The sequence below is a fragment of the Manis javanica genome, chromosome 8 (genome assembly GCF_040802235.1).
Source record: "Manis javanica isolate MJ-LG chromosome 8, MJ_LKY, whole genome shotgun sequence".
NCBI classification, from domain to species: Eukaryota; Metazoa; Chordata; class Mammalia; order Pholidota; family Manidae; genus Manis; species Manis javanica.
Genome location: NC_133163.1, coordinates 110,936,753 through 110,948,805, shown reverse-complemented (window position 1 = coordinate 110,948,805; position 12,053 = coordinate 110,936,753). Strand labels below are relative to the sequence as shown.

The window sequence follows — 12,053 nt, the reverse complement described above, 5'->3', positions numbered from 1 at the left end:
CACACAAAGCTGAATTTGACCTACCAGTTGATGCATAATAAACTGACTTAATTCTGAATATTAACTACACATTGTGGCCTAAAGGTTTTATGCTCTCTAAATGTAACAATAAATTATACAAAAATCTTCCTCTTGGGTGAAGCCTAAATATAAATAAATCCCCAATCTTAATACTGTGCCAAAAGACTGGTTACTATAGATACGAGAGAGAATATATTAATCTTAAATATTATTGCTGAATAAAGTAACTTTAGAATATCACTAAGCACCTGAACTAATTATAGAAACTTTGAGAAGAAGTTTGTGTACTTTAATAAACCACTTTCCCAGTTGCCCCATTTCTTGAGTGGTAAACTGAGAACTATCACCTTGTCTCTTCAGTGAATAAAATGATTTGTTTTTAAAAATTCTCCCCAGTCCCAAGCACAGGGTTGAGTCCATATAAGTACTCTGCAAATATTTGCCAGTGAATGAATGAGTTGGGAATGTTTTGAAACATCACGTTGGTTGATCAGACAGTCCTGGGTTTGAAGAATGTATATTCCTGGATTTAGGCATTTTGCTCTACAGTAGACTTACTGATATTGAGCAAATCACTTGGCTTCTCTGAGCCTCTTTACTTGTTTGTAAAAGGTAGATTAAGGGAAAAAAGAGACTCATCCTTATCTCAGAGGATGTGGTTTGTGAATAGTTGAGACCAATGTCTGTGTTTTTATTATCTTTAGCAAAGATGTCTTATGCGGTCAAGAAACAATCAGCCCTAACAGAAGGGGTAGACTCTTTGCCATGCTTGTATCATTTCTTCACCTCTCTCTGGCCACAGTGGATTGGACCTGGGGTAGATAGTCAGATCTTCTCTTTTGAAGGTTTGAAGTGAGAGACCCAGAGCATGGATGCTAGTTCATGATTATCCCTGATCTGGAAGTTTTTTCTCGGGGCCTGGTTCTACTTCCTGCCCCCCGTTTCCATGAACCATCCTGGTATCCTAATAATAAGCCCCCTTTTCCTCAAGTTTTATTGAGTAGGATTCTATTTCTGGCAACCAAACAACCCTAAAACAATTTTGTATAGGTCCCTTCACCCATTTCTTGAGTATCTACCGTAATTCAGACTCAGGACTTTTTGGTTTGATATTGGGAGGATAAAACAAACTATAATATAAGTCAAAAATGCTAATACATAGAAACATATTAGTTGTGGAAAATGAAATAGCAGAAAAAAAATACCATCTTCTTAAAGCTGAAGGGTAGATTAGGGATGACCTAACAGATGAGGGGCCTTAGATGTACTCCTTCTCTTTTTATGTACACTCTACACTCTCTGTCATGGTACACGCTCCCCATTAGGTCTTGTGTGGACTCTAATAATAGCTTCCTCTATGCTGCCTTTGCCGTCCATACTGCTACCAGAGTTATCAGGTAATATCAAACACATAGTATCAGACACTAATCCTAAATGACCCTTCAAAGACCCCCACACGTATGGGTAAAGGTCCAAAGTCTTATCTTGGCACACCCAATACCCTAGGGCCCAGAGTTCCTTTCCAGACTCGTGTCTTGCTCCTGCTCCACAAGTCTTGGCTCCAACCACCTTGAACCTGTCCTTTTTCTCCATCACATTTTGCGCTTGCCTCTGTGCCCCGGCCTGTAACATTCCTCCATCTTTAGCTGGAAAGCCACTGCCCCGTCTTATAGCCTCAGCTGAAATGCCACCATCTTTCTGAGCCTTCTTTTGATCCCTTTTCAATAGGGGATTAATATTTTAATGTCTACATGATGTATTATGTGTATTAGTAGAGTATATTATAGTTAATTGTTTCTGTGTCTCTTTCCTTCTCTTAGGAAGCAACTAGAAAGCAGGACAGGTCCTACTCATCTTCGTATCTCCAGTGAACAAATGGAAGGAGCTCACAGAAAGGCTCAGTAAAAATGATTATTGAGTTGAGTTGAATGGGGATGAGATTTGAATTGGTCCTGGAATAATGGTCAAGATTTTGAAAGGTGGATATGGGATGGAGGCTTTAAGGACCTGAGGGTAAGATCTGAACACAAAGGAGTCAGGAAAGTTCAGAGCAGATGCAGAGAGAGCACGTCATCCAGTTTGGCTGGAATAAAGGGAAGAGATAACGAAGATAAAGAAAGAAGATAGTTTTGTAAAAATCAGTTGGGATCCTGTTGTGGAGGATTTTAATTTTAAAAACGTGAGCTTGATTTTATAGGCACCAGGGAGCCATGTCCATTGAGCATAACCGTGATGTGATCAAAACTGCCTTTTAAGGAGATTAACTTGGGAGGGGTGCAGAGAGTGGCCTGGAGTGGGAAGCCTGCGTACCTCTCATCATGCCCCAAGGGGGGAGAGCCAGTCATGCTCCCCCGTGGTTTCCAGCTTCTTAACTATTTCTTTGTATTTTACTATTCTCCTTTTACACGATTTTTTCAAAAGAGCCATCCACTATGGCAGTCTCCTTTCCCTTCATCTCAGGTGTTGCAAGGATTTTGGGGGCTTTAAAGCACCTGATAGACAAGAACAAGGGCATATCATCCCCATCCAGATGATCACCCTGACTTTCATTTTTAGCAACGCTGGAAAGATGGAAGTGGTTTGATATGGAGACACGCTTGACCTGTTCTATTTTTGCCATGCTTTCAGACTGCTTAACAAGAACACTGGGTTCCTGCTCCAGCGAGGGAGTTGGAAGGTCCCACTTTCCCTCGGTGGCATTGGTTTCCTCCTGGCACCCCCAAACTCAGCAACGTGCAGACACAGTGGCCTCCCACATCTCAGCTGCCTTCTATCACAGATGTCACCTCCTCCCTGAAGCCTTCTTGGATTCTGCACCAACCCCCAAGCCTGGAGGGACCTCACCTCTATGGTATTTCCTTTATGTGTAATTGTATTTGTAAAATGACTTTATATGCCTGCTAACCTGAAATTTCTGAGAGCAGAATCATGTCTTATTCATCTGTAATACCCCTCTCCTCCCAACCTGTTTCATGGGTATCCATGTGTCTTGCACACAGCAGATACTTTACTTTTCGAATAGCTCTTAATGTTTTGTATGAATTGTCTAAATATCAGGAAAGGAAGGCATTATCATTCATGCTTCCATTTTGCAGATGAGAAAATCAAGTATTTGAATGATATCTCTAAGGTTGCACAAAATGGCAAAGCAGACAAAATCCATTTTTATTCCTTTAAATTCAAAGATACTCTTTCTACTACAAATTCCTGCCTCAAACTGTCTAATGAATGAGTTTGAATTTTAGTTAGGAATTCTTTTTTGGAATTACACAAAATTTTAGTGAGGAAAGAACCTGTTGAGATGCCATCACACTCCACAGCATCCTGGGGAGGCACATATAGCTGGCAGGGTAATGTGGGAGATTTCCTTGATCTGCCCGGAATATTTAAAATTCAGCCATTAATCATAACAGCTGCATTCTTGCTTCAAGTGATCAGCTGCTAATGATTTCGGCATTCTGAGTCTTAGAAATTCCTATTAATTGTCCTTAAAAAAAAAAGGGCAAGAATGAATAATCTTGGCTTCATTTGTGAGGAAAAAATCCATCTCTCTTATTCTCTTAGTCACTCTCACTTTCCTTCGAAGTCATTTGACCTGAAGTGCAGTTATTTTCTGGGCCCATGTTTCCCAGGGTCTGACTTTTAAAGGCCGTGTGGGCTAGGTAGCAGTTTGACCCTCAGGATCAACACAGAGGGTCAGGCCCTTTGATAACAGGGGCTTCTGGAAGCAGTCCACGCAAGCCAGCTTAGCTTCAGGACACAGACCAGCCAGAAGTCACAAGGTGGGATGCCAGGCTGAAGAGGATGGACATCCAGCCAGTATTTATGGCAACAAATTTTTTTTTCATTTATTAAATATCATTGATGTACAACCTTATGATGGTTTAAAATACACAACACAGTTGTTCCTTTTTCACCCATATGATCAAGTTCTCACCCCCTGCAGTGCAGTCACGTAGTAAGTAGTTAGAGAGTCAGTAATTGTTTTCTCCCTGCTGTGCTGCCATCCCCCTGACCTACCTGTATTGTGATTGTGAATTTTCTGCCCCTTAATCCCCTTCTTCCTCCCACACCCCTCCCCTTTGGTAAAGGCTAGTCCCTTCTTGGGGTCTGTGAGTCCGCTGCTGTTTTGTTCCTTCAGTTTTGCTTTGTTCTTATACTCCACAGATGAGTGAAATCATTTGGTACTTGTCTTTCTCTGCCTGGCTTATTTCACTGAGCATAATACCCTCTAGCTCTATGCATGTTGTTGCAAATGGTAGGATTTGCTTTCTTTTTATGACTGAATAATATTCCATTGTGTATATGTACCACATCTTCTATATCCATTCATCTACTGATGGACACTTAGGCTGCTTCCTTATCTTGGCTACTGTAAATAGTGCAGCAATAAACGTAGGGGTGCAGATGTCTTTTTGAATCAGGGATCTTGATTTCTTCAGGTAAATTCTTAGGAGTGGAATTCCTGGGTCAAATGGTATTTCTATTAAAAAATTTTTGAGGAACCTCCATATTGCTTTCCACACAGTTGAACAAATTTACATTCCCACCAGCAGTGTAGGAGGGTTTCCCTTTCTCTGCATCCTTGCCAGCATTTGTTGTTTCTTGTCTTTTGGATGTTGCATCCTAAGTAGTGAGGGATGATATCTCATTGTGGCTTTAATTCGCATTTCACTAATGTGTTGTGGAGTATCTTTTCATGTGCCTGTTGCCATCTGTATTTCTTCTTTGGAGAAGTGTCTGTTCAGGTCCTCTGCCCACTTCTTAATTGGGTTATTTGTTTCTTGAGTGTTGAGGCAGGTGACAAATTTCTTTAAGATACAGGAGACAGTGTAACGTTAAAGGTAATATACGAGTACATACGTATGTGTGTGTACATGTATATGTGTATATGCATATATATGTGTGTGGGTGTCCTATATTTATTTATATCATCTGTATATAACCACCCTGTGCCATGCCTACTTAATATAAAATCTCTTGGGCTTTTCCATAGTTCTTGTTAGTTTTTGCTCATGAAGATGAAGAATTAGTTATCAAGGTTTGGAGGTTTTCAAAATGGGTTATTTCTCATCTTAACCTGCTATACCAGGTAATCAGTCTGTGTTGAGTGGGTCACTAATGATTTCAGAAAGGATGAGACCATTCTATATGGAGAGCATTCACTTGCTAATAAGTAAGGGGTTTAATGTTCCTTCTAATGGGAACATTCCTAAGATGATTTCATCAGACTTGCTTTTCAGTGGTTTTGTATGAGCAGGGGTGTTAGTTTTGCTATGGCTGCTGCAACAAAGTACCGCAAGCTGAGTGGCTTAAACAATAGAAAGTTATTGTCTCACAGATCTGGAGGCCAGAATGTAAGATCAAGTTGCTGGCCTAGCCATGCTCCTTCCGAGGTGCTTGGCAAGGATCTGTTCAGGCTTCTCTTCCAGATTCTGGCAGTTCTTGGCTTATGGCAGCAGAACTTCCATTTCCACATGGCTTTCTCCCTGTATGTATGTCTGTGTCCAGATAAGAACACCAGTCATTTTAGCTTAGAGGCCCACTCTACTCCAGTAGGATCTGATCTTAACTCATTACATCTATAACATTCTATTTCCAAACAAGGTCACATTCTGAGGCACTGGGTGTTAGGACTTGAACATATGAATTTTGAGGGAACACAATTCAACTCATAACAACCTGTTAAATTTTCAGTGTTCTAAAACCAACTACCCCTTCATTCAAATTCCAAATTGTGTTTTTGACTTAGGTATCCTCACATAACAATATAGCTACCAGAGTTGTCAGCAGTTAAGTCATTCACATTCTATGACATCAGTTTCATGGCTACATAACTTGCCAGGACTAGGCCTTAGCTCTATGTCCTGGTCCAGCTAAATTGACAAGCATTAAATTATAATAGCCATTACTTATCAAGTTCCTACAACATATGAAAGACTATCCTAGGGACCTTATAGATATTATATAATCATTAGAAAAACATGCTAGGCACTATTGTAATGCCCATTTTACAGATTAGAAAACTGAGGCTCAGATGGTTTAAGAGACTGATCCATGGTCATAGAGAACGCAGAGATCCCTGCCTTGCAGTGTTTCAGAAACCTGTTGCCATGGTTGCGTCAGTCTGGAATCATCTGTAGACCTGGTTTGATCTGCCTTGTGTAACTCGTCAGTACAAACTTACCCCTGTTGGGCCCCGAGCTTCAGATTCCCAGGAATCTTTCCATTGAAGAACAGTTTTTAGTTTGGGTTGGTTTTCCACTTTGTCACTACATCCGGATACCAGATCTGTAGTCTGTTGACTTGGTTGGCACCCTAGGCCCTACATTGTTCCTGTCCCAGGGGCCAGGCATCTGCTCCTGAAAGCCTGGCTTCTGGCTGTGATCTTGTGCCTGTTTGGAGGGAGCCTCTTGAGAGCCGGCCTTGGTGGTTATGTGCTCTGCCTGCTTGAGCTGTAGACGGCAGACTGAGCTCAGCTTGGATCATACCCCAGATTTTCCAAGTTCTTGTATACATTGGCACTGCTTGTGCATCCCTGAAGTGCGGTGCGATTGGTGAGTGAGAGAAGCTACTACTGCTGGGTAATTACTTAATTAATCAAATAAATATTTTTTGGCACCTATTATTGCCAGGCACTATATGTTAGTTTACCAGGACAGAAAGCCACAGCCATGATCTCTGCCTTCCTAGAGCATTTCAGTCTACCCCAGACCCAGGTTATGCCCCTACTTTTGAGGTCCCATCACTGAGATCTTAGCGAGCTCCACAGACACAGCTTTGCATGACTTAGAGTATACAGACAGGACAGAAGTCCATGGAAATCTTGAGATGAAATTTGCAAATAATCTGCGCTTCTGAAAATCTCAGGTTATAGCCATACCAGATTAGTCTGATTTGCATGCATTCTAATATCCTTCTTGAGTAGTTGATAAAGTGGTAGAGGTATAACTCATATTTGTCTATGCCAGAGGCCAGAAATTGGAGTTACCCATGAGAGCACGTACTGTGTTTGTGAATGTCATCCACCTATGTGCCATGGAGCAAAAAGTTTGGTAACTGCACATTAGATCAATTTTGAAAGATTATGGCAAACCCTGGTGAAACATCTTGACTTCTCCTCAGTGGCTCTCTTATTCCACAAATTCCTCTAACTGTGCTTTGAGTCTATTTATAAATGGCCTGTACCACCTCCAGGACTAGCAATTCCCCTAAGTTCCCTACCTGCTGTGTGAAGTTCTGTTTCTTTTCAATTGTTCCCAAATGGCTTCTTTCCAATTTGGTGGCTGCTCCATAGTCCTCGTATGTAGGGTTAGCTGAACAAGGCCCTGCACAACATCTCACTTCCCTTCATCATTATCTTTGGAGACTTTGATTGTATTGTTTCTGAGTCCTGGTCTTTTCAGGCTGAGGAAGCTATAATGTTTGAAACCATTCCTAAAACAGCCAAGGCTGCTTACCCTTGATCATTCTAGCTTCCCATCACAGCGGGTCTGCTCTGGCTGTTAAATCTCTAGAAGTGTGGCTTCCAGGACAGCAGGGGGCCTCCCGGGCTGGACCTCGACCCAAACCCCTTGCCAGTGTAATGAAATCTCTTGGCTCCATCTTTCTTCTCTTATGCCCCTGAAGGTCCTTCAGCCAGGAGAAGGTTCCTCTGAAAAATCTAAGGCAGCAGACATCCCACAAAAGAGAAGCAAATTTCCTCCAGGCTCACGTCATGTGCTGTCATTCCAAGCATCTGATTTTAGATTCTGGAGTTCTGAAAGCCCCCTGAAATGTGGAGTCACCTGCTGAGAGGCTGCATGGCTAGCCAGGGAGGGACTCTTGAAGCAGGCTTTACTTCAAGCGTGAGGACCTGGTTTATTAGAACCAGTAGGGGGAAAAATCTACACCTGAGACTTTTCACATGCTTGTGAAATTCAGATATGAGAAGAAATATTGTGGGGATCAATCAGAATCAGCTGGCCACCTGGCTGGAGGGATACAGTGAGGACGGGAATGGTGGAGACTTTGAAAACTCTGCCTTGAATAAAGTGCCCTGGATCCCTGGGGTTGGACAAGGATGAATAAAATCTGCTTTGGCTTATGCTGACATCCAATCCCTGGAGTGAATGGCATCTGCCGCAGGAGGCAGGGGATTCTGTTCTTCTTTTTCAATAAGAGCTTTTGTGGTGCCTGGTTTAGAATCTCTCAACCGTGCTATTCCTGCTCCCTTTAAAGGATGGCTTGTCAACACTGAGTGCTGGGTAAACCTTGTAAAAGTAGTCTTGTTCTTGGCCAAATGCTGATTTATAATAAAATTTTCCTCCATATTGCAACTGAAAATCAACTGGTCCCTAAGAGTGGGCCAATGAGAAAGAAAAATGACCATCTTAGTGATACTCCTACCTTTTAGGAACATTTACTGAAAAGTAGTTTTTACCCAAAGTGACACTATTGTATGATCAATCACTTGTAGGTAGAAAAAAATACAAGTAGAGAGAAGGGAAGCAGGGGTAGTGAGGAAAGACCATGGATGTACCGAAATGAGCAGAGCTCCAGGTCAGGTGAATCCAGTCACTTCTGGGGGCCTGTGTGATGGCTGGCAGGTTAAGTAACCTCTTGAGGGTGTTAACATCTATTGTATAGGTTGGCCTGATAAATAAATATGATAATATCTGTAAGGTGGTTAACACAATGTGCAGCACATGAGAGATACTTGGGAAATGTTCTTTTTTCATTTGCAGAGGCACTATCTGAGGTCCTTCTGCAAATGAAATGCTTGCCAATAATCATCCAATATGTCCTTGTTTCATTTCCTTTTTGTGGTAATATGGAAGAATATATGGGAGCCGATAACATGTTTATGAGGGGCTTAGTTATGACTGTGGAGGGCAGGCAGAGGGGACAGTCCCTCTGTCCTTCCTCAGGAGGGCACAGACAGGAACTGAGCAGGATGTCATTTGAGGAGGCATGGAAGGGAGGTGTGTGATGGAGATCTTCCCTGAGGCTGGGTGGAGGAAAAATGGTCTCACTTCATGAGTGCTGAACATGGAGCAAATACTAGAACAGTATGTATTAGTTGCACAGTTGCCACTAATGTAGACAGTGATTAAGTGAAAACATGCACTTAGGTAAATAACTAGAGAAAACGGCAAAACATGAAAACATTGACAGAAGTTGCAGAACTCAAGGGGTGTCAATTACTCGAGAACAAAAGAAGTGTGTGTCTTATGGGGGGTGAACCAAAGCCCGGGTATCCCGTGAGATGGCTCCAGTCTGTGTGCCAAGAGCAGCCCTGCCCGTTGCTGCCCACCTTTTTCTGAGCTGTGTCAGCTCTGGGGACACCTGCCGCAGTGCTATCCTTTCCTCTCTCCACGTGCCCTCCTTTCCAACATGGCAGGCTGACTTAGCAGATCTGTCCTCTCGGCCCTCACTGTACATTTATATGCTTTTGTAATAACATGTTTCATGTGATATTCTATTTATCTTAGGGAATCCACCTTAGGGAAAAGAATTCAAAATTAGGTATAAAATTACTAATTTAGAATGAGAAAAGAAATCATAACAAATCAAAATGTTAAAAAACTGACAAATACCACAGAGGTCGCAAACTGGGGAAATTGCTCATTGTTTTAATCAATGAAAAACTGATAAGCACTCTGACCACTTTTTTCTATGACAGTGATTTTGTAATATTGTCTATAGAGAAATAGATTATTCATTCTTTTCTCTATCATAGTTGATTGAAATTGGTTTTTATTATTCATGATTTAGAATAGTTTTGTTCAGCTTCACAACTTGTTATTGATAATTTCATGTTAATTCTTAGGAGTTTTATCAAGTCTAGAGACACACCAGTCATGTTTCTTTCCTACAATAACTAATATTTCAGGGCATTTCAATTTTTTCTGTTCACTGCCTAACATTCAATGCTCTTTGAATTGATTGTATTAGGAGTGTTTTTAGGAGTCAGCATGGCTAGCAATAACTTAATTATACTTGGAAGTTATCATGTTCTGTGTAAAAACATTCCACTAAACTCAACTAAGTGTTTCCCCAATTCAACTTTCCAAAAGCTGCATCCCCCAAATTCTCAAAACAATTCTAATGGCTTCTGACTCTGAAGGGGAAAAATAATGGAGGGGAAATTGGAATGGTAACAGGCAGCAGTAAACCAACTGAAGTTAAACTGCCTTTTGTAAATTTTATAGAATCATGTGACCTTGACTTCATTAGTGTCAAGGCTGACCTGCCTGTGCCCTCTGGACTTGCGCCCACTTGCACCTGGTAGAAGGTCAGTTAGATGAGTGAAGGGCACTCCGGCCCCTGTTTGCCTTCTTTCTCTACTGATGCCTTCCCTTCTCCCTCCTTCTATCCAGGCCCTGCCCGCCCTTCAGGTCCAGCTCACATAACGTCTCCTCCCCCGTGATCACCTGGTCCTGCATCATTCACATCACTTGCCTGCCTGCCACTGTCTTATTCCCAGTGAGGCAACTGTCATCCTGGGGGAACTAGCACAGCCCTTGAAGCAGGCACTCAGCAAGTGCTTCTTGACGCACAGATCTGAAAATCCATTTGTTTTCCTGTGGTTACCTAATTGGTGATGCCATCTTGACCTGTACCACTCACTCGAACCAGATGTTTCTTCAAGTTATTTTAAGGATTGCTTCCTAAATGGAATTTTGACTCCTTTTTCTGAAGATAAAGGAAAGCCTGCTGGGTTATTGCTCTCTGCCTACAGAATGTACAGAAGAGAGAAGCCTTTCATAGATGACTGATTTCTAAAACAGATGTGCCAAGTTCCTTGGGCTAAAAACTCTTTAGCTGGAAATGAATCAGGGCATTTTTAATATGAGTTTCTGGAACGTGTACTTTCAGCATTGCTAATAATGTTCAGTGTGATGGTGGCTTGGTTTAAGGGTTTTGAGGATTGAGAGTGCTAATAAAACTGCCCAGAGGAACACGAGCCCACCTGATATAGCAGAACTAATGAAGGACTCAGTGCACAAAAGTGTCTCTTGTCAGAGAGGAAGTATTTGTGCATCTCCCCCAACGATGCACTTGACACGAACAGAAATAGAAGACGGTTTGTGGTCACCTGGCAGAGGTTTTCTTGGTGTCTTGGTTTATTATTCTTACTATTCTACTTCCTTTTTCCCTAAGAATCTCTATTTTTTTTTCCTCTTTGCCTTTTCAGTTGGCTTCAGCACCTTTTGTGAGTTTTCATCAGCACATTTCATTCTTTACTGAACAATGAAAAGATAAGGGAGGGAGGAACGAGGGGATGAGTCTATTACTAATTGTGATGGGAAGTCAGGGGGATTCGTGCTGGTTTCCCTGTTGTTCGTCTAAATCACGTTGCTAATTTTCACTGACACATGCAGGAGGGAGATGAGGGTTCCTGTATTTAAATAAAGAACTGTGAGCCTCGGGGGCCTTCTCTGTGGTAGGATGAAAATGAGTATTTATGGAGTACCTACTATGTGCTGGGTTCTGTGCTTTGTCCTGGGGCCGAAAGAGAAAGACAAGTCCTCTGTCCTTCGGAAGCTCAAAAGCTCTCTAGCTTGAAGTTTGTCATCACAGTAATGGCAATCCTTGCCTAAAAATCTGTGGATTAGGAACTGTGACATCCGGCAAGGTGAGACAGCCTCTGCCTGAGGAGCGCGGGTGAGGCAGCGCGTGGCAATGCTGCAGAGCAGTCAGGCTTCCATCCCTGGGAACAGAGGGAGGAGTCAGTGTGGGCTGAAAAGGGAGACGAAGGGCAGAAAAGGAACACAGTGCTTTTCTTCAGTCACATCAGCCCTATGAGGTGGGTAATTATCAATTTAAAAACGAGCCGTTCTGCCTCGGCGAGTGTGGTTTCCCTTCTCAGTGTCCCACAGCTGGACCCGGAGCTCCTCTTATTCTAATCTGTGTATCTTCAAAACATCCTGGCCCAGGGTGAGCCCGCAGTCAGTCCTTGGGGAATGAGAGAAACTGGAAGTGCTGGAATTAGGTGTCCTCCTCAGGTCTGTCTGATCTGGGGTCTGGGGTTTCCCCCGTTCTGTGGT

General features: G+C 42.4%; 1 long non-coding RNA gene across 1 annotated transcript; it reads left to right on the top strand.

The window, feature by feature from the left end:
* Positions 1-1,848: 1,848 nt before the first annotated feature.
* On the top strand, positions 1,849-11,230 carry LOC140843296 (uncharacterized). Its single transcript, XR_012120922.1, has 3 exons — positions 1,849-1,939; positions 2,650-2,872; positions 10,383-11,230. It is a non-coding gene; the product is annotated as an uncharacterized lncRNA (long non-coding RNA).
* Positions 11,231-12,053: the final 823 nt, after the last annotated feature.